Consider the following 22,701-nt stretch of genomic DNA (forward strand, 5'->3'; position numbering starts at 1 on the left):
TGTACAAGAATCAAATCCCAGTTCCTTAGTGATCCTACTATCCTCTATGGCTGCCTTTATTGGGCCCTGAGTAGCTCCTCGAAAGGTGTCCAGAATACACCACGGAGGGATCAGCAGAGCCCTCTCAAGGGACAGAGGCGGGGCTAATCGCGTGGTAGGTGGAGCCTTAAATCCAGTGTGAGCTGAGCCGCAGGGGGGGAGGCTTTTTAAACCGAGGCCGAGAGAGGGGGCTGGGGGGGAAACTGTATTGCTGCCGGCCGCAGACCCCGCACGCAGTTGCAGGCCCCGCCGAGCCACTGCGGCTGAGGTGAGCGTCGTACCTCCCTCCCCGCTTCCCAGGCCTGGGGGACGGGCCATCTTTGACTCCTCGAGGTAGGGGGCAGTTCCCATGGGATCCGGCTCCGAGGCTCGGAGGTGGCTGCTTTAGCCTTCGGGAAAGGCTGCTGAAGGGACCAGGCGGCAGCAGCAACCTTCCCCGAACCCCTCCTCTTCTCCCCTCCCCCAGTCCTCAGCGGCCTCCAGCAGAGAGCTAGCTGCATCTTTGGGGACAGCAGGACAGCGGGGAAGCAGCGAACAGCACGCGAGAGAGCGGCCAACAGTGGGGATGCGAGGTACCGGCATTAGCCTTGGCCAAGTGGTCCTAGAGATGGAGTAAAGGCTAGGCCTTCAGTTTTTCTCTTAAGGCTTGGAGGAAGGCGGCCTCAGAGGAAAAGGAAAGTGAGGGGCGAGCAGGCAGGCTTCATGGTTACTACTAAGCGCGCCCCCTCGGGCGCGCGCGCGTGTTCTGATGTATATGTATATGTATGGTGCTGGACACACATTCATTTTATCTCATTGCTTTAATTTTTTAAAACAATATGTCTTATAGCTCTCAGTGTATCAGGGAATCCGAATTTGTTCCATTTTTATACCGTTGCATTGCATGCCTGGACTACAGTGCATTTAACCATATTCTGATTGTTGTACTCTAGCTTGTTTTCTTTGGGGGCGAAGGAGGCTATTGCAAGTAATGCAGTAATGAATGGGTTTGTGTATGTTTCATGCACATGTATGAGGGTATTCCTGTAGGAGAAATTCTTCGAGGAGTAATTACTGAATCAAAAGTATGCATTTCGGATTTTGATAGATTTATCTAAATTCCCTTCCCCGAAGGCCATAATTTACACTCCCCAATGTAGTACGAGATTGCTTATTTTTCCATAGCTTTGCCAACATGAATTGTTACTAATCTTTATATTTTTCCAGTTATAGAGTAAAAATCACATGTTGTTGCTTGATTTGCATTTTACTGATTATTACTATATTTGAGCTTATTTTTATTTTTCTAATTACAAAAGTGAATAGTCAAATGTTTTCCTCTATATAAGCAATGAACATTTTGAAATTTTAATACTAAAAAGTCCCACTCTAAATGCCAAGAAAAATGAAAATATCTGGAAGTAAACTGTAAAACTTTGAGGAATACACTAGAAGAAGAGCGTTTGCATAAATGGAGAAGGAATATTATGCTTCTGAATAGGAAGGCTCAATTTTGTAGTGCTGTCCATTTTTCTATATTGATTTATGCAATTGATGCAATTCCAATAAATATGCTAAGTTTTTTGGAACTTAACGATTCTAAAGTTCATGATGAGAGGATGGCTAAGAATAATCGAGAAAATGTTTTTAAAGATAACTAAAGATGGGGGATACTTGTACTATTAAACTGTATTCTGAAAGAAGCATGTTTAAATTAGAATAGACAAAACAATGCATTAGAATGGAAATGCCTATAGATCCCAAGATTTATTGGAGAAACAAATGTTTCGACATGGAAAAACTGCCATATTAAAATCTTCACGCACCTACTTCCCCACCCCAAGCTTGAATTTGCTTTTGAGGGCAGACTCCTTTGTTTGGAGAAAACCACTTTATTGGGTCTTTTTGGTTATGCTAGAGTAAAGCTCCGGTAGTTAAAACCGGTGACTTTGGAGGTAGAACTAATGATATGAGCCTTTAGTTAGATTAAGATGGATTCAGGTTAGCCTGCAGTGCGGCGAAGGAAGAAATATGGATATTGGGTCTTTTAAAATCCCCCCCCCATGCTATGAGTAAAAACTGTTGTGTCATTGTTTTCATTTGCATTTGTGTGTTTATTGTGATACTGAACATCTTTTATGTGTTAGTTAAGGATAGCACGTTCCTCGAGGCAGGTAACAATGGGGACTCATTTCTTCGCTTCCAGAATGGAGTTTGGCTAATTGGTACAGCCCTGCTGGAAGCGTGAGAATAAACAGGTTGACTTTTTAAATTTTCCTCAAGCACTAGGCAGGCTCTAGACACCTAAATCGGGGGCGGGGGCAGTTTTCAAGACATGGCCGAGATTTGGCGCTGAGCTGTGTCATCGCGAGGTTTGGTAGCAAGGCTCCGCAGTGGGTCGGAAACCTCGTGGTAAGCGAGATCCCTAAAGGACGAGAGCTTCCTCCCTTTCCCCGAAAAACTCCCAGTCATTTTCACGAAGCCCCGCCTTTCTCCTTTTTAGGAGCGTGCACCCGCTCTCGCGAGATCTCACGTTTCCTAAAGGCGAGGCGCGGGCGGCATCCTGCAGTGAATTGCGAAGGTCTCGCCGAGGCTGAACGTAATATCGCGATAGTTCCCACAGCGCATGCGGGAGCCGGCGGCGGCATACTGGCTCCGCCCCTCAGTGCTCCGTGAGGTTGTGCGTCATTTGCTTTTTCGCTTCGCGTGGGGTGAGAGCGGAGCTTTAGCGATTTCAGCTTTGGTGGAAGGAGAGGGCTGGGACGGGCTGGGTTCAGTTTTTCCCGGTCCGGTGGAGGTTCTCCTGGGATCACGCGAAGGCGGCCAAGGTTGGCTACTGAGTTCATGAGCTGCGGAGGCGCGAGCGGCGTCTTCTGGTGGTGCTGTTCTTAGCCGGTGAGTTCTCGCGGGAGCAGGGTTACGTCCTCGTGGGATTCGCCGGCGGTGGCGGAGATACCTTGGGGGTGGGGGGGGCAGTGACTAGGGTCGGTCCGCCTGTTAAGATGGCGGCGGAAGCTGATGTCTGTCTTGCTAGTACATGGTACTAAAGGGTTAGCTATCCGCGTTTGTGACGCTTCTCAGGTACCAGACGTTAAGGAAATGACGAATGGCGAAACGTCGTGGTGCCGGTAAATCTTGCCCGAGATGAAGACCACTCTGTTTCTTACCGGTTAAGGCGACACCATTTCCACCGGCCTGAGCCGCGTGTGGGCCTGCCTCTGCCCCACCAATCGCTCTACGCCTCCGTTTTCGTCGTCGCAGTGGGCGGGTTGGGAAGTGTGGGAGGCAGTCGATAGTTCATTGGGTAGTGGGCTGGGTATTAGATTAAAAGGTGAGAGAGGGGACGCACTGAGGACTGGTCTCTCCATATCATTTTTGCGCGCTTGTTTCTTTTCAGCCCTTGCGACGACCCTTATGAAACCCCTAGTTTTTCTTGACTTGAGGTGGGCTCTCCTGCCCCATTTCCCACGGCTTTTGAGCTAAGGTTGAGGGGTCAATCTGAAGAATCACTCCTTCCCCTCCCCAAATTCTGTCTCCCTGTCAGATCTCTCGGCTTCGTGGATATTGGGATGCATTATTAAGGGGGGGAGTAAAAATTTTTCCCTATCACTCCTCCTCCCCAGTCCTAATTTAGAGTCTAGCCTGAATCATCTAGCCTTCTCCATCTCTTTCCATGGTGCTTTTGGCGCAGACGTTAATAGACCCTTCTTGTTCCCTGCATTTACTCCATCTTTGTGGATGGAGCCATAGAAACCTTCCATTTTCTTAGGTAGGTCCTTTGGCTTGTTTATCCCTGACGCGGGAACAGGGTACTGATTTCAACTTTGAATGTTTTGAGGCCGTTCTTGGGCAGAACAATAAACGGGTCAATGGTTGGATAATTGCACTCTTAGTGGTCTTCTCGTTCGCACCCCTACTCCATCAAACTTTGTCCTTCCAACCCCTTCCACTTTACAAACCCTGGGACCCGCCCCCTTTCCCACCTCAGTTCTGTAGTCCTGTTGGTTTGTGGCTATCTTTTTTTTGGGGGGGGTTACTGCTGGTTAACATTTAAGTACTTCTCACTTCTTACCCCTTGAACTCTCTCAACCACTCTTCCTCCCACTCCCAGGAACAGAGTCTCCTAGTGAGGTGTCAGACCTCCAATGCATTTTCCTTCCATCACGTGTTTTACACCTTAAACAGTCAAGCTCCTTTTAAATTTACTTCCTTTTCCCTCACATCACCTCTATTATAAACAATTAATTCCCTATCATGTGTTTCCTCTGTAGACAACATGTTTTGAATTACTACTTTTAGCACCAGTGTTCCCATTCATGGGAAGCAGCCTGGTATAGAAAATAGTGTTTGCTTCTGTTCACATTGAACTCATGACCTTGGGCAAATTAATTTTCAGATTTCTGTTCCTCTATATAATGAGAATAGTAATGCTTAACTTAAAAGGATTGTTGCTAGAATTATTGAGAAAATTTGTCAAGTGCCTGGCTCATAGGAACACAAATTTGGGTGCCTTGTTATATGAGAATATGTTGGTAGATGTTTTTATGTCATGCTACCTTTATTTATAAAATTTTTTTAAAATGTTATTCAGCTATAATTTTTTCAAAAGATTTATTTATTATGTAAACAGGAGAGGGTGCCAGATCTTATTTCAGATGGTTGTGAGCCACCATGTGGGTGCTGGGAATTGAACTCGTGACCTCTGGAAGAGCAGTCGGTGCTCTTAACCTCTGAGCCATCTTCCCCAGCCCATCAGCTATAAATTTTTATGTGTAGGAATAATACCTATCAACTCCCTATCTGCTTTGTATTTTTTTGTCCTCATGAACCACTTTGTATGATCAATGGCTCATGATGTTTAAATGTGTTCCCACTCTTTGAAGCTCCTACTAGTGTAAGGCTGAGTGAGTGTAAAATCATTCTCTTGGAATGACCACCAGCTATGTTTCTGTCATGAACCACACCCGAGTGTTCTACCTTTTGGAAGGGAGTGTCTCATCCCTTGCCTGCTCATTTCTGCTATTCCTTCAAAGACAGTCTGTCCTGTCCTTCACCCCACAAAAGTAATGAAATTTCATGCCATACTATTTTGCAGTATTAAAGAGAACTTTTCTTAGATTTTGTTATTACTTCCACCGTATTTAGTCCTTCAGGTCAGTATGGAGACATCTTTTTTTAAAATTGGATAATACCTATATGCAAGACATTAGGAAGGTTGATCTAACTAAATACCAGCATTTTCCCCTCCCAGAGGCAACCACAGCTGGCTCGTTGATAATTCCTCCTGTTGTGCTTTTGCCATTTTATATTTTCTAACATATTTGGCTTGGGATTAATTTTCCTTATTAATGTTTTTATTAGATTAATATTAGAGTTTTTTTTTAACTAATTGTGTTGGTTGGGTGATGGGGTTGAAATAGGAATATGGTGGTAAGAAGTACACTGCCACTGAAATTTTCAGTGGGTAACTGATAATTAACTATATATGAATTTCAGTTTTGAGCTTTAGGGTTTGTTTGAGTTGGAGGTGCTCTAGGTAAATGAATTTCCTCTCATTGGAAGACAGGTCACTTGAGATTCTTGTCTTGGTGCCTTTTACAATGGGTTAAGCCATAATCACCAATTAACTCTCAGTTTGATTCTTGTCCTTCAGCATTATAATAAATCTGGGAATGATGATCTAGGCATGACCTAAAAGGTTTAATTTATTCTAGGAAGATCTCTGAGAAGAGAGGAAGGAGTGGCAGTACCAAATAAAAACTTTGTCTAAGATTCAGTGACAAAGGTCAACCTGAATTTCCAGGATGTTTATCGTTTGTCTTCCAGTATGGCCAAAAAAAGCACTTATGAAGGTGAAAAATAATGTTAATGTGTACAGCTTTTTTTCACAAGAATAATATGCATTTTCCTTAGTATCAGTTTGTTAAACATGCCATCATTTTGTTTGGGTTGAAAACAGTTTTCAGGAGTATTGTCTAAGTGTCATTAGAAACACTATAGCTATTGATTTCTGAGTTCTTTAGTTACTGCTCAGAGTAGGTCCAAAAAATGCAAATTGGTGTTCAAGGGCTATTGCTTCAGAAATAACTGTTTAAATTTTGATATAATGGTAACCCCCCCATTCTAATAAATATATACTTCTTTCCCCTGACCTTTTTATTTTGTAGGTCCTCCAGTAGCCTGACTTGAGTGGCTGTAGTGCTTCAGAGGAACAAACCAGCAGACCAGAACTTGGTCAGGAAGTTTCAGGAAGCTGTTGGAGCAGTGTTGGGATTTCCCACCAGGATGACTATGATTGGCTGTGATTTTAGGTTAGTTTTTTTATTTAGATCTTTGTGGGTGGTATTTGTATTTTACATCTTGAAATGGAGATGGGACTGGTATTTCCGTTTTGTGCTTGTGCTACTTTGGTTCCATTGTGTGGATCAGATGTGATCTTTTTTGTTTTTTAACATTTTAGTGGATGGAGGTCATTACTAAATTAAAGAGAACTGTCTAAATGCATATGATCAGTACATGATTTTTAAAATAATTTACAAAAATTTGAAACATAGTAAACCAAGTGGTATGATGCCCCCTCCACCAGGTACTTTTAACATTTATCAAATTTCAGCCTTTCTAGTTTTACCCTTTGGCATCTCCTTCCCATGGAATTACTTTGAAATAAACCCCTCCTGTCTTTCTTTCTTTTTGGTTTTTCAAGACAGGGTTTTTCTGTGTAGCTTTGTGCCTTTCCTGGAACTCTGTAGCCCAGGCTGGCCTCGAACTCACAGAGATCCACCTGCCTCTGCTTCCTGAGTGCTGGGATTACAGGCGTGTGCCACCACCGCCTGGCACATGTTATTTTTATCTATGCAAATATTTAATAGATAGCTGAGAGTTCTTGACTGTATAACCACAAAATCATTTTCATAATTGAAGAAATTGAATTTTAAAAGTAGAAAATAGGCTAGTTTTTAAATTCCCCTGATACTTTGTTTCAATTATAGTTTGTTTGACTCTGGATCCAGAGAAAAGTCCACTTACCAAACAGTTTGTAGACTTTAATTGTATTTTAATCTTCAGGTTATATCTTTTTTTTTTCTTTTTCCTTTTTTTTTTTTTTTTTTTTTTTTTTTTGAGCTGAGGATCAAACCCAGGGCCTTGTACTTGCTAGGCGAGCACTCTACCACTGAGCTTTATTAAATTATCTTATCACATTTTTCTCACATTTGATAATCACAACCCATACCAATGTCTATTCTCATTAAAGACTTTAGAGAACCTATTGTAATGAAACAATGGTAGTAATCACTTATTCCAGTTGGAGTTGATACTGCTGGCCTAGTCGGTATACTAAAATAGCTAGTCACAGGTTCTTTTTTTGTGTGGCAGTTTGATTTGATTTTAGTTCCATGTCCTGGTCCCACTTAACTGTTTTCCACATGAAATACAGACCTTTTGGAAGAAAAAGCTAATGTTTTCTAGATAATGACCTAATTGTATTTGGGTTTTTTCATGTGTTTTTGCAATATTCTTAGGTAGTTTGGTTGTTTTTATGCTCTGTTACAATGTTCTTTTTATTTTGGTGTTATCCCAGTGTCTTTGACCCAGAACTTAGCTATTAAGAACTGGTTGACTGTTACACAGTTCTTGAAGTCACAATATTAAAAGTTTTTGGGAGCTTCATTACTTTCAGATTTTACATTCAATTGTATAATTGTCCTAGGGTTCCCCCAGCACAAATTCTTATAAATTGCCCCCTTCATATCTTTTGCAGCATTAGCCATTCTGAAGTCTGTACTATGTTCTTTCTATGGTCAAAACCAGAAAATGGGACTTGAACATAAAGGCTCCAGCCAGCCTTTAACATAGACCCAAATGTGGGCAGAGTTACTTGTGCCAGTCATTAAAATGGTAAAAATTGCAAGTTAAAGGGGCAGAAAATGGAAGTCATGAAAAATTTTAGAAGTATTTGAATATGATTATGAATCAATGATTAGAGTTCAGGTGTTTCAGCTCTTTCATTATTGGAGGAATAAGTCCTTGTTTGAAAATTGATTTAATATTAAATGATTTCTTGGGAGTTCATGCTTCCAACAGAAAACATTTTGAGCATTTTGGATATAATGATTAAATATTTACACTTCAGTTTCTGTAATTTAAACAAAATCACTTAGGCCCAAACCTGAGTTTGTGAAACTAGGATAACTGGTACAGAATTGTGCACAGTGGGCATTCCAATATTTGAATCACTCCCTTCTTAACACTGGAAGTTCACAATGGAAACAGTGTTGAGTTTTTAATTCTCCTTTTGTTGTGTGTGTGTGTGTGTGTGTGTGTGTGTGTGTGTGTGTGTGTTTTGGTTTTTCGAGACAGGGTTTCTCTGTGTAGCTTTGCGCCTTTCCTGGAACTCACTTGGTAGCCCAGGCTGGCCTCGAACTCACAGAGATCCACCTGGCTCTGCCTCCCGAGTGCTGAGATTAAAGGCGTGTGCCACCACCGCCTGGCCCCACATTGCTTCTTATGGAGTAAGGTTAAGTTAAGTCTGTTGTGTAGCTGTGACCATGTTAGGTTGCTCTGCAATGATCTCACCAGCAGACACAAGGCTGCTTGTGTTGTGTGCTCTTAGGATTTCTTGTATTGTTTTTTTTATTCCTTTTTTCAATGACTGGTTACCAAATGTTTGTATATGTTAATGTCAGGGATAATTCAGCTCTTAAGATTCTCCGGAAGCCTCTTAGCTGTGTCATAGAGGTTGAGTTGGTAAAACTTGATGTACTTGTTGACAGTCTTGGTTTTCTGGTTATAGAAATGCTTTGAATGAAGAAGGAGTGCCTCTGAGTAAAACAAGTTTGCTTGAGGTGTTAGTTAACCTGATAATTTTCAACTTTGTGTTTCCTTAAAAAGTTTTCCAGCTGGGCAGTGGTGGCGCACGCCTTTAATCCCAGCACTCGGGAGGCAGAGGCAGGGGGATCTCTGAGTTCGAAGCTAGCCTGGTCTACAAAGCGAGTTCAGGAAAGGTGCAAAGCTACACAGAGAAACCCTGTCTAGAAAAACAAAACAAAAACAAAAAAATTTCCATCAGTTGTCTTAAAATCATAATGTTGACATGCAAAATGATTTCACAGAATGTTAAAATTTGTTTTGAATTTATGAAGTACCAACAAGGGGATGGAGAGATGGCTCAGTGGTTAAGAGTGCTGACAGTTCTTCCAGAGGACCTGGTTTCAGTTCCTAGCATCCACATGGCAGCTTGCAACTTGTAGGGGACCCGATACCATGGCAAAACACAAATAAACATAAAATAAAAATGAAGCATCACCAAATGGAAATTGTATAGTAGATCTGATTCTGCTGATTGAACTATATGTTAAATTTTTTCAACTTAGAGACTTTGTTCATGTTGTGTTAAGTGTTGAAAGAAAGCAGTTTTTATCTTTGCAATGGTGGTAAATAAAGGCGGCTAGAAGTAAAAAGTAGGAGGACTTAAAATACATTTCATGTTTAAAATTAAAAGTTGAGTTAAGAGCATTTGTTGTTCTTGTCAGAGGACCCAGGCTTGGTTCCCAGCACCCATATGGTAGCACACAACCGTATATAATTCCAGTTTCAGGGGCTCTGGTACTCTCTTCTGACTGCTTGGTGCATCAGACACACGCATAGTACACATGAGGCCAAACACTCATACCCATTAAATAATTCTAAGAAAATTAAAAGGTTGCTAAGTGCACATGAACTGCTATGAATTTATGTATCACCTTTAGTACAACTCAAGGTTTTAAATCCTTATAATTAGAAATGTTTGGCTTGGTAGTTACTTACGTTTTAGAACAGTTCTTAAAGATAATTTTTATGGTTATAATTTGCTAAATTATTTGCCTATTTTTTATTGAAGCATATTCTGGTCTTTGGTGTTTTTCCATATAGTTTGCTTCTCCCAACCCTAGGCTGGCTTTGAATCCTTATGCTCAGGTGATCTCTTGCTTTACCCTTAGTAGTTGAAACTATAGGTATGTGCCACTGCTGGAAAGTTGTCTTCCACTTTTGTTATAGCATTCTGCCAATTGAATTCTTTTCTTCCTTGTTATTCGAGACAGGGTTCTCTGAAACAGTTCTGGCTGTCCTGGAATTCACTCTAAACCAGGCTGGTCTCAACTCAGATCTGCTTGCCTCTGCCTCCTGAGTGCTGGGATTAAAGGTGTGCACCACCAGTTCCCCAACACCAATTGAGTTCTTACTGGTGGAAAGACTTCTGTAAAATGAATAAGAAGATTCCCTCAGTTTAAGTTCTAACCCTGTTTTTTTTCCCCCTAATGGTGTATTTTTTTAAGAATTTATTTATTTTTCTATTAGCTTGATACAGTATAAATTCTTATCCTATTAGTGAAATGTTACATTGAGGCTTGCCCAGTAATTGACTAAAACAAAAACTTATATAAGTCACAGTCATCCTAGGGTCCCCCCTGCTATATATCCTCTCTGGTTCTGTGGGTTGCAGTCTGATTGTTCTTTGCTTTCTATCTAGAATCCACTTATGAGTGAGTATATACCATGTTTGTCCTTCTGGGTTTGGGCTACCTCGCTCAGGATAATATTTTCTAGTTCCATCAATGTGCTTTCAAATTTCATGCTGTCATTGTTTTTCTCTGCTGAGTAGTACTCCATTATGTATATGTATCACATTTTCTTAATCCATTCTTCAGTTGATGGGCATCTAGGTGTTTTCTAGGTTCTGGGTATTACAAAATAGTGCTGCTGTGAACATAGTTGAGCATGTATCTTTGTGATATGATTGAGCATCCCTTGAGTATATGCCCAAGAGTGCTAACCCTGTTTCTTACCTGCTGTAATATATTGTATAAATTAACCTCTTTATGCTGTAGTGTAGTTGTTCCTCTATAAAGTAGTGATGTTGCCTATCATTGCTTAGGATTTGGATAAGTTGAACATGAGTTAATGCATGAATCATACTTAAAACAGTGGCTCTTAAGCCAGTGGTGGTGCATGCCTCAGGTGGACAGCCTGGTTTACAGAGCTAGTTCCAGGACAGCCAAGGCTACGAAAAACCAAAACAGAAGGGGATGTGGTATAAAACAGTGACTGAAACTTAAGGGAACGTCAATCACCTAGAGGGTTTGTTAAAATAGGTTGCTGTGTCCTATCCTCAATTTCTGATTTCATAATTTGAGGGGTAGTAGGTTTTTGCATTTGTGGGTTTCCAGGTGATAGTGGTGCTAATGGTCAGAACACTAGCATGTATCTGTAGTTGGCACAGAATGTTATGTTATTGTTTCTAGGCTCGGCTTTCTCAGACTGAGTGAAATACTTCATTCACTCTTTAGTCCTGTTAATACCACCTTCAGTTGAAATAAATACATTCTTTGTATATAGTGCATTTTGGTCATTAACTCCTCTAGTTCCTATCTTGGCTTCATGTTTCCACTCTTTTTTTTTTTTTAAAGATTTATTTATTTATTATGTATACAGCACGTATGACTACAGGCTAGAAGAGGGCACCAGATCTCATAGATGGTTGTGAACCTCCATGTGGTTGCTGGGAATTGAACTAAGGACCTCTGGAAGATCAGTCAGTGCTCTTAACCTCTGAGCCATCTCTCCAGCCCCTATGTTTCCACTCTTTTAAAAGAGAAATAACGGAATCTGATTATTGTTGTCCATATGTGCATGGGTGTGGAGCCACCATCCTTTGGAGCATGTGCAACTTAACAGTGACCACTTTCCCAAAGAAAAATGACTCTCTTCCCCAGTAGCCATCAGCTGTCTGTAGTTCCTCAGCTAGGGGTAGGCCTTGGGTGTTCCTCCCCCATCAGTGTTGGAATTTTGATTGGCTTTATCCTGTACAGACAGGTACCAGAGCTGCTGTGAGTTTATGAATGCAATGCTCATGCCATATCCAGAAGACATTATTTTATAGCATTCCTCCCTTTCCTCTTGCTCTTACATTCTTTCTGCCTCCTCTTCCTAAATATTCCCTGAGCCTTGGGGGCAGGGTTGATGTAAATTTTTCGTGTATGGGTGGCCACTCAGTCACTTATTTTTAGTCTAAATTAACTGCAAAAAGAAGCTGTTCTGACCAAGACTGAGAGCAGTTTATTTAGTATTGCCTTTAGCTAAAAGCAGTTTTGAAACCCTCTGTTGTAAGGATTCTCAAAATGTAATCCTAGATCAGTGTTCTATTTCCTGCACATTAGCAGCTGGGTCCAGAGGTGTGATAAATTCAGGTTCATTCCCTTTGACAAACATTGGAGGGTACATGTTTATTCACAACATTGTGTTTTGATGATTGAGTTTTCTTTTAATTCATTAAACCACTGGTAACAGCGAAATAATGTTTCAATGCTGTCATTTTATATTTTCCCTTATTTTTTTTACTTGGTTATGCAGGATGAACACTCAGTTTCTCTCTCTCTCTCTCTCTCTCTCTCTCTCTCTCAAGACAAGGTTTCTCTGTGTAGTTTTGGTGCCTGTCCTGGATCTCCCTCTGTAGACCAGGCTGGCCTCAAACTCAGAGATCTGCCTGGCTCTGCCTCCCCAAGTGCTGGGATTAAAGTCGTGCACCACCGCTGCCCAGACAGTTTTTGTCTCTTAAAAAAGTGTGTTTGTGTGTGTGTGTGTGTGTGTGTGTGTGTGTGTGTTTGTAGAAGCCAGACTAGCTTCAAGTGTTATTTCTCAGTTGTTGTTCACCCATATTTATTTCTTGTTGGCTTTGAGATAGGAACTTCTCTGTCTTCCCAATGATGGTATTATGAGCATACAATACCATTTGTTTTTGTTTGTTTTGTTTTAAATGTGGATTCTGGAGCCTAGGACCTAGGCTTGCAAGTAAGCATATTATTACTGATTGAGTTGTCTTAGTTCCTTTTCTTTTTAGGTCTGGCTTGGAACTCCCTATGCAGCCCAGGCTAGCTTTAAGCTCACAGTATCATCCTGGTTTTGCTTTCTGAGTTTTGGGTTACAGGTATGATTCACACCCAGCCTTTTCTCTGTTTCTCTATTTAAACATAGCTTTATTTTTAAAAAAAAATGTCTTTAGTGTATGCTATGTACAGGTGCCCATGGAAGCCAGAAAAGGGTACTTTGGAGTTGGAGTTAAAGGCCATTGTGGTTCTTGGAACCAAACTCCAGTTCTCTGGAAGAGCAGGAAGCTCTCTTAACCATTGAGCTATCTCTCTAGCCCCTAAATACAACCATTGATATAATGATTTTCTTCCCTGTAGCTTCAGAAGGTTATGTGTTACTTTTTCTTTATGTTATTTGGTCTCTTAGGTTATGTGAATGTGTAATAATTAGGTACTTAAGGATATAAACATTTGTGAAACTAATGTTTTGAAGTTCAAATGGTTTTATCTTCTGGCTAGGAAGACTATATGGATATGACAACGTTGGTTTCGGGTTGTTCTTGGCACAAACCCTAGTCTTTGGTAGTTTCCTTGCAATCGGTATATCTGGATGTTCAGGCTTATTTTTTGGGGGGGGGGCGGTGTGTTCGAGATAGCTTTGGAGCCTGCCCTGGAACTCACTCTGTAGCCCAGGCTGGCCTTGAACTCACACACAGATCTACCTGCCAGCCTTATTGAACATTTCTGTCCCAGAGCTGGAATCTGCTAATGTGATAAGACAAAAGGTGAGGTTGAAGGAAATTTTCTCTTTGCCATGGTAGTGCTGAGCTTATTTTTTTTAAAGATTTATTTATTTATTATGTATACAGCATGTATGACTGCAGACCAGAAGAGGGCACCAGATCTCTCATTGTAGATGGTTGTGAGCCACCATATGGTTGCTGGGAATTGAACTCAGGACCAATGGAAGAACAGCCAGTGCTCTTAACCTCTGAGCCATCTCTCCAGCCCCTGACTGAGCTTTCTACCCAGTCACCATTTTCTCTTTTTTTCCACTTGACCTTCCCAGGTTGCATCTGTCCCTATGTTTTTTTCCTTGATTAATGGGGATTTTTTATTAGAATTTAAGTGGGAACGTTTGAAAAGTCTTGGTAAAAGTAGACAGCATGGAGTCCAGGCAGTTCTAGATTTGGGGCTTTTCACTTTACAGTTTGGATAAGTTAATCTTTTGTTTCATCTTTGGAAATACCTTTTTCATTTGGTTATTGGAATCAGTGTTGTGGTGCTATATATACTGCATTGGTTGCCATGATCTTTCTCCTTTTACATAGCTCCTTACTGTTCATTGTCTATTCTATTCTGCTATAACCTGCTTAATCTATAATGAATCCTTGCAATAGTAATCAATTTCACCAACATCAATAAAGTTAGAAAAGAGTTACTGAATAATAACTCCTTTAAAACCATTTATTTTATGTAGTATTTAAAGGACCATGTATGGTTCAGTAAGTGGAAACTGTTGTTTTTGTTTTCTTAATTATTTGGTGTAGGTTATCCGTGAATGTGTCATTCTCCTCAGCCTTCTGAATGATAGGATTCCAAGTGTGCATTGGCACACCCAGCTCTGTTCATTTTTAAAGTAAAGTTTTCGTTTTCATTCTTCTTTGATCTTGCCTCTCCGTTTAGTTGAATAAGCATAGGTTTCCTAATTTTTGTGTGCTTCCTCAGTCTTTTTTTTTTTTTTTCCTCGAGACAGTTTCTCTGTGTAGCTTTGTGTAGACTAGGCTAGCCTCAAGTGCTGGGATTAAAGGGGTGCACCACTATTGCCCCACTGCTTCCTCAGTCTTTAAGACTGCTGCTGGTTGAGAAACCCTGCAATTGTCTTCTATGAGTACAAGGTAATAATAATAAGAAAAGGGTTTGGACCAAGGTGAGAATTCACAGTGGCACATTCAGTTGCTATTACAACTGGTTTACAGTCTTCTCACTTCCTTCCCTATTCTTTCCCTCTGTTCTCCCTAAAATACATGAATATATACTCTTACACCCAGTTGTTGATAATCAAATATACAAAGAGATATTAATATACAAATTAATATTTGAATGGACCTTTTGATAAGATGCTTATCAAAAGTCCTATACATACACAAAGTTTGTGCTTTATAGGTTGTGTTGAGCCTTTAAGTACAGTATTATATTTTTAAATACTGCATTTATAGAGTACTCTGCAAAGATAAAACCATTTAATTTGTGTAAAATAATAAGTAAAGGCTATGTTACTTGGGGACAAATTGAGTCAGTTTCCTTGCCCTTTAAATTAGGGCAATGATAGCCATCCAACAATCTATCTTTCTTTCTTTCTTTCTTTCTCCCCTCCCCTCCCCTCCCCTCCCCTCCCCTCCCCTCCCCTCTTTTTTGGTTTTTTGAGACAGGGTTTCTCTGTGTAGTTTTGGTGCCTGTCCTGGATCTCGCTTTGTAGACCAGGCTGGCCTCAAACTCAAAGAAATCCTCCTGGCTCTGCCTCCAGAGTGCTGGGATTGAAGATGTCCACCACCACCACCCAGCCTAAGCCTAATCTTAAAACAGTGTCCATAGGTAATATAGTACAAAGTCGGCTACTATTAAGTGGTGTTAAGTTTATATAGCATTTAAGGTGTTATAAAACCATTTAGTAAGAATGCATTGGGAATGGCCCTTTTTGCTAAATTTATAGTAACAATTGTTTGAAAACACTTGGTTTGTTTGGATTTTTTTAAAAGATTTATTTATTGATTATGTATACAGTGCATGTACACCCGCAGACCAGAAGAGGGAAACATCTTGTTACAGATGGTTGTGAGCCACCATGTGGGTGCTGGGAATTGAACTCAGGACCTCTGGAAGAACAAGCAGTGTTCTTAACCTCTGAGCCATCTCTCTAGCCCTTGATTTTTTTTAAGATAGTTTCTCTCTACATAGCCTTTACTGTTCTAGAACTCATGTGTAGACCAGGCTAGCCTTGAACTCACAGAGATCCATCTGTCTCTGGGATTAAAGGTGTGTGCCACCATGCCCAGACTTGCTACTGATCTAACATCATAGTGATAAACAATAGATGAGTTTTCATTGTTCCTGAAATTACACCACTCAGCTCAATGCTATTTGGGGTTATAGCATATTCTTTTAAAACTTTTCTTTAAGCCAGTATATCCTAAATGAATGTATATTTGTGTTGGTGTGTGCTTGCGTGCATGTGTGAGTGTGTTAGTGAGTGATTTAGACATACATATTTAGAAATACTCCTTTATTAGTGTATGTATGTGTGATTTCAGGGGGAGCACATGTTTGGAGGTCAGAGGACAACTTGAGGCTCTCTTCATGCACCTATACATGGGTTCTGGAGATCTTCACTCAGGTTGCTGAACTTTTGCCAAGTGCCTTTATACCTACTATCTCATCAGCCCCTGAGAATGTTCCTTTTAAGTTGGACTAAAGATTTGGTACCCTGGGTTTGTTCCCTAGCACTACAAAATAATGATGAAAAAAAGAAATATGAAAGAGTGTATATGTTTTGTGTTCTGAGTCATATGAAGTAAGGATGAAACCTCATTAAAATATCTCCTTTAAAACCACAATCTTTAAGTATTATAAACATCCAGTCCACATTCATATTTGCTCAGGGATCCTAAAACTTTTTATTCAGCCATTTCCTCCAAATCAGTGTAAAATGGTGTTTTTATTTATTTTGCAATGCTGGAGATGGAGCCCAGGTCCTCACACATACCAGGTATGTGCTCTACCACCTTCATCTCCAATGATATTTTTTTCTTTACCTCTTTTTATTTTTATTTTACTTATAACGGTATGTGTACATGATGTGTGTTTATAGGGCTCTTACCTTTACACAGGTTCTGGAAATTAAGCTCTGATTGTTAGGCTTGTGCTGCAAGCCCAATTCCCCACTGAACCATCTTGCTTACCCAGAAAATGGTATTTCAAATGTGCTGTTCCGTTGTCCTCTGTAGTAGGTCTGTGTTACTGTATATCTTTGTATAGCATTTTAAATGGATGAATTATATTCTGATGAGTGCATTATTCCTATTTTCTTGTGTTAACCTTTATGTTACAGTTTTCATTATCTTAATGCTTACCAGTACACAGTAGACATTTGATATAAATAAGTGTTGAACAAAATAAAAAAGGATAGAAGCATCCTAATAAAGGAATCTTCATAGGTTTATTTCTCTGAGAAAATTTCAGAACCAGAATGTAAAAATTTAGGTAGTAGTGGTGCACACTTTTAATCCCAGCACTTGGGATGCAGAGACAAGCGGATCTTTATGAGTGAGTTCCAGGCCAGCCAGCTCTACAGAGTGAGTTCTAGGACAGCCAGGGCTACACAGAGAAATCCTGCCTTGAAATCCCCTCCCCAAATTGATACTTCCAGCCAGATTGCCCTCTTACTCTTTTTTGGTTTTTTGAGACAGGGTTTCTCTGTAGCTTTGGAGCCTGTCCTGGACTATCTCTGTATAGACCAGGCTGGCCTCGAACTCACAGAGATCCGCCTGCCTCTCCCTCCCGAGTGCTGGGATTAAAGGCTGTGCCACCACTGCCCGGCACCCTCTTACTCTTAAAAACAAAACAAAAAAACCCACTATGCTATGTTTAACATGTTCCAGAATGATGTACATTGTTATAGCACCTTATGGTAAGCCTTGATAAACTTGTAAAAAGAGCACAAACTTGCATAAACCTGGATATAGTAGTGCCTTAGAGTTTCTATTGCTGTGAAGAGACACCATGATCACAGAAACTCTTATAAAGGAAAACATTTAATACAGTGGCTTACAGTTCATAGGTTTAGTCTATTATGGTGGGACATGGCAGTATGCAGGCAGACACCTTAGAGAAGGAGCTGAGAGTTCTACATCTTGATTTGAAGGCAACAGGAAGTGAACAGACATTGGGCATGGCTTGAGCATATGAGACCTCAAAGCCCACCTCCACAGTGACACACTTCCTCCAACAAGACCACATCTACTCCAAACCCACACCTCCGTATAGTACCACTTTCTATGAATATATGGGGGCCAATTACATTCAAACTACCACAACTAGTATTGGTGCTATGCAAATAGATCTCCATTACCTTTATCAGTTGGTATATTTTTATGGGGTAAGATTGTGGAGTTCCTTGCAATTTTCACCCATTCTGGAGTCCAGATCTTTGCCCTATAAATTCTCTTGTATAGTTTGACATCAGCCTTTAAAAGAATAAATCAAGCTAAGGGTTAGTTCAGTGCTATTGTCATGTGAGGCCCTTGATTCAGTCCCCAGCCTTGTGTTTTAAAAAACACTAATGGAGGTTTCACTTGACAACCTTTTATGCCAAACATTTTCGATAGCTTTGCTTTTAAAAACAAAGACTAGCTTCATGGGCAGTATAGATCTCTACCTCTAGAGCTGTGTGCTCTCTGATATTATAGTTTCTGTTTGTGATTGGTTTTGAGAAGATACACAGTGTAGCACAGAAACTCAACTGTATTTATCAAGAATTTATTCAGTATTGGAAGATGACATTAAATTTCTGATTCTCTCCTGCTGCAATTTCAGGCACGTGTCATGATTACAGGCATGTTCCACCACACTTGGCTTTGAAACATGGTACATGACTAATTTGTTTTTGCTACTCTTAGAGGTCAGTGATGAATTGCAGATACAGAAAATGACATTGCCTGATGGTGAAAGATTGTATTAGTGAGTAGCAATCTTTGCAGACATCTACTTTAGGATGTTTCCACAATAATGAAATCTCCATAACAGTACATTTCTTATTTCTGTTAAGTGATTCATTACTGCACCAGGAGCTTTTAAATAGTACAATCTTCTCCATATCCTAATAGAAAATATAGAATAGGGAACTTACTATCCATATCAGGTTTATTTTATGGGCCCATATTTATGGGTAATAACTTAGCCATAGTTGTATAGTGGAGTTAGGCACCAAGCACAAGCCATAGTTGTATAGTGGAGTTAGGCACCAAGCACAAGTTAACCAGTCCAGTATTGAGCTTGTTAAAATACTGTAGGTTTTCTTTAAGCAACTTGTTTCAATTTCTAAATGTGCCACTAGGTGCCTTCTATCAAAGTGCAGAATGAATGGTCCCATTGGAGGAAATTTTTTTTTAAAAATTTTTTTTATTTTTTGGTTTTTCGAGACAGGGTTTCTCTGTAGCTTTGGCGCCTGTCCTGGACAAGCTCTGTATAGACCTGGGCTCGAACTAAAAGAGATCCACCTGCCACTGCCTCACGAGTACTGGGATTACAGGCGTGCACCACCACTGATCAGCTTTGTTTTGTTTTTCGAGACAAGGTTTCTCTGTGTAGCTTTGCGCCTTTCCTGGAACTCGCTTTGGAGACCAGGCTGGCCTCGAACTCACAGAGATTCACCTGCCTCTGCCTCCCAAGTGCTGGGATTATCAACTGTTTTAAATTGTGAAAGGGATATATTTACTATTTAGGAAAAAAAAGGGCAAATATCAGATGAACTTTGTTTTCTCAGGATTTTTGACCATTTGTATTTCTTTTGAGAAGTTTTTGTTCTTTGGCCATTTACCGATTTTTCTTGTTCTTTCTAGATTTTGGGTATTAATCCTTGTTAGATGATTAGCAGGCAGAGTTTCTCCCTCTCTTTGGATTGTTTATTTATTCTAATAGTTCACTTTGCTGTGTAGAAGCTGTTTAATTTCATATGATTCTCATTTGTCAATTCTTATTATATCCAGATTATTGAATGGCTCCATTTTTTATCAACTACATTTCACTTAAAACTACTAATGTACAATATTATAATCATTCTCAGTTGTTAATACACAGTTGGTCCTGAATCAGAGGGTAGTACCATTTTTTTTTTGGTTTTGCATTTTGTGTGTGTGTAATTAAATGTGTGTGTGTGTGTGTGTGTGTGTGTGTGTGTGTGTTTTGTGTGTGTGTGTGTGTGTTTTATGTATATGGATGTTTTGCCTGTAAGTATGTTTGACATGTTTGTCCCTGGTTCCTGTAGAGACCAGAAAAGACATTGGAGCCTCTGGTTATGAGCTACTATGTGGATGCTGAGAATGGAACTTGGGTCTAGAAGAGAAGCCAGTTCTCTTAACCACTGAGCCATCTTTCTGATTCCAGTGTGTTTTATTTATTTTAAAGCTTTATTTTGGTGCTGGGATATCCTTAATGATACAGTACTTGCTTTAGCAAGTGCAAGGTCCTGAATTCAATCTTTCTTCATTACTCCCCATGCCTTCCCTGAAAGAACTTGGTACAGCTTTTATCAGTGAACTAATTTTATCCACATAGCAGATTTGTAAGTTTGAGGTTGTTTTCATCATAAGTTTTCAGTAAAATCTTTAGGAGTTTATAGACTTACGAATAATTGCTATGCATAGTTTCTCTGAAACTGTACAGTAAAATCTTCAGTTGAGCATATTCCAAGTTTGTTTGAACCCACTCAAAATAGTTGAGATCTAGTTACAGTCTTTGATTATTAAGTCATATAGCCTACATATTAATAGGCTACTTAACATTTGGAGAAGTAATAGAGACTTAATTTGAGAATAAGAGTGGGGCCTCTCAATCTTACTGTTAACAAAGTCAGTTTAACTTGGTTAATATCAGCACTTTAAGTTTCCTGGTTTGGAGATTAATACATACTTACAGTTAATGTTATTCTTCATATGCAATTTGTAGAAGGACCATATCAGTTTTTTTTTCTTTTGATGTCTTCATATCAGTTTTCATGTGTAGAATATCTGGCTTACGATTGTTGCTCCTTGGGGTTAGGGATTTAGCTCAGTGGTAGAGTGCTTGCCTAGCAAGCGCAAAGCCTTGGGTTCGATCCTCAGCTCCAAAAAAAAAAAAAAGAGATTGTTGCTCCTGAATTGACAAATCTTACTCTTAGCCATGCATAATTTTATGAAGTAGTAGTTTACTTATCTTACAGAGAGGTTATTGTGGCTCAGGTATGTTTAAGACTGTACACTTCCCAAGAAAGGACTTGGTAGAGCTTTTTAAATGGTATTTTACAGACAAGCCTTTCTAGTATGGTGTTGTGTTTTATTGTATTTTTACTTCCCATCCAGGAGTGTTCCTCCACTTCTAACTTTAAAAGAGAAAACTCGACGCATAGAAGCAGATAAATAGATCACATAGGATTCTTCTTCCTCCTTCCATATAGGTAAAATTTTTGTCAGAATATATTGACAATTTTGGAAATATATTTAATAGCCATTTTGTACTGTGCTTGTGTTTTTTTATATTTTTTCTTGAGCATACAGGACCTAGTGAGTTTTTTCCAGATGTACCAAATTGCCCATATATAGGGACTTGATCTTTAGAGATGTTGTTTGTTTTCCTTTAAACCCAGGGGCATGGGAAAATTGGAGCCTAAAAGAGACTTGATCTTTAGAGATGTTGTTTGTTTTCCTGTAAACCCAGGGGCATGGGAATATTGGAGCTTAAATAATGCAAAAGGCATAGAATTCTTTTTCTTTGATATCCTGTTTTTTATTATATATGACTAGCCTATGATATGGCTGTGGTTCATAAATGAAAGGGATATACAAGTGAAAACATTCTCAGTGGTTAAAGCAAACAGTGTCTTAGCTTCAGGATTGTTCAAGTCATGGGTCTTTTTTTAAATTTATTTTTATTTTATGTGCATTAGTGTTTTGTCTGCACATTGTATGCCTGTGTGAGGGTGTTGGGATCCCAAAAGCTGGAGCTACAGACAGTTATGAACTGTCATGTAGGTGCTGGGAGTTGAACCCGGGTCCTCTGGAAGAGCAGTCAGTGGTCCTAAATGCTGAGCCAGCTCTTCAGCCCCAAGTCATGGATCTTTTAAAGAAGCAAATGAGGGGATGGGGAGATGGCTCAATCAGTAAAGTGCTTGCTGTGGTGTGTGTGTGTAGTACGCTGCTTTGTGCAAATTTAATCTCTGAAAAATCTAGTCCTTTCTTCCCGTTATTTGCAGTGCTGGGGGTCAAAGGTCAAACAAAGCCTTTGGGCATGCTAGGTAATTGATCTCATTGACTACATATTACCTCTAATTTCTTTTGAAAGGCATGGTTATACAGACCGAGCAGGGTGTATATATGTATATGTGTGTGTGTGTGTGTGTGTGTGTGTGTGTGTGTGTGTAAATTAATGAAAAGAGGGACCATGAATTTGAAAGAGAGCAAGAAATGGTATATGGGAGGTTTTGGAGGAAGGAAAGGAAAGGGGAAATAAGTAATAATCTCGAAAATAGTAAATGTTCTAAAACTTTAAAAGGCAACAGTATCTCTCTGATTTATTGAAAGGGTTATGTTGATTTTGTGATTGTTTTCAGTTTTTCTTGGTGCTTTGTATACTAACAGTTGTCTTTATGTTGTTATTTCCTCTAATCTTTTAAAAAATGGTTTACATTTCTCTACATCTAATAGTACCCCCATGTCAGTGCTCTGCATTATTTTCATAACTATATAATCTTGTGATAGTTTCTGTGCTGGTGACAAGGATTCAAAGGCAAGATACGGTACAGAACCATACACAACTTGTGAGAAAAGTGTCAGGTAAAATGGTATGTGGATTGAGGATATAAGTGGAAACAGTTAAGGGGTTGATTTTTACTCTGGGAGGTGTCTCAGCCTCAGAGAGAGGAGATAATATTTAAGCTGATTTTTGAGGGATATGCAAGGAGTGAGTCAACGTATCAAAAGTCTAGAGTGCTAGGGAGGAGACTATATACAGGTCTTGGATGCTACTGCTTTAGTTCTTATAGTTAAATTTAGAGTTTTATAGGAAGATTGCTCTGGTAATAATGTGGAGG

General features: G+C 39.8%; 1 protein-coding gene across 12 annotated transcripts in view; it reads left to right on the forward strand.

The window, feature by feature from the left end:
* The first annotated feature begins 216 nt into the window (after window positions 1–216).
* Window positions 217–22,701, forward strand: part of Huwe1 (HECT, UBA and WWE domain containing E3 ubiquitin protein ligase 1) — a 148,314-nt gene continuing 125,829 nt past the window's right edge. For 7 of the 12 annotated variants that reach the window (XM_036174361.1, XM_036174370.1, XM_036174373.1 and 4 more), the window contains exons 1-2: window positions 2,670–2,913; window positions 6,186–6,329. The gene's annotated coding sequence lies outside the window, so the exon portion shown is untranslated. Of the gene's footprint in view, window positions 308–415; window positions 612–2,632; window positions 2,914–5,852; window positions 5,871–6,185; window positions 6,330–20,974; window positions 21,070–22,701 lie in introns of those variants that run through there. The other 5 variants (XM_036174362.1, XM_036174363.1, XM_036174364.1 and 2 more) reach the window with 5 other exon arrangements.

Source organism: Onychomys torridus, chromosome X (assembly GCF_903995425.1).
Source record: "Onychomys torridus chromosome X, mOncTor1.1, whole genome shotgun sequence".
Lineage (NCBI taxonomy): Eukaryota > Metazoa > Chordata > Mammalia > Rodentia > Cricetidae > Onychomys > Onychomys torridus.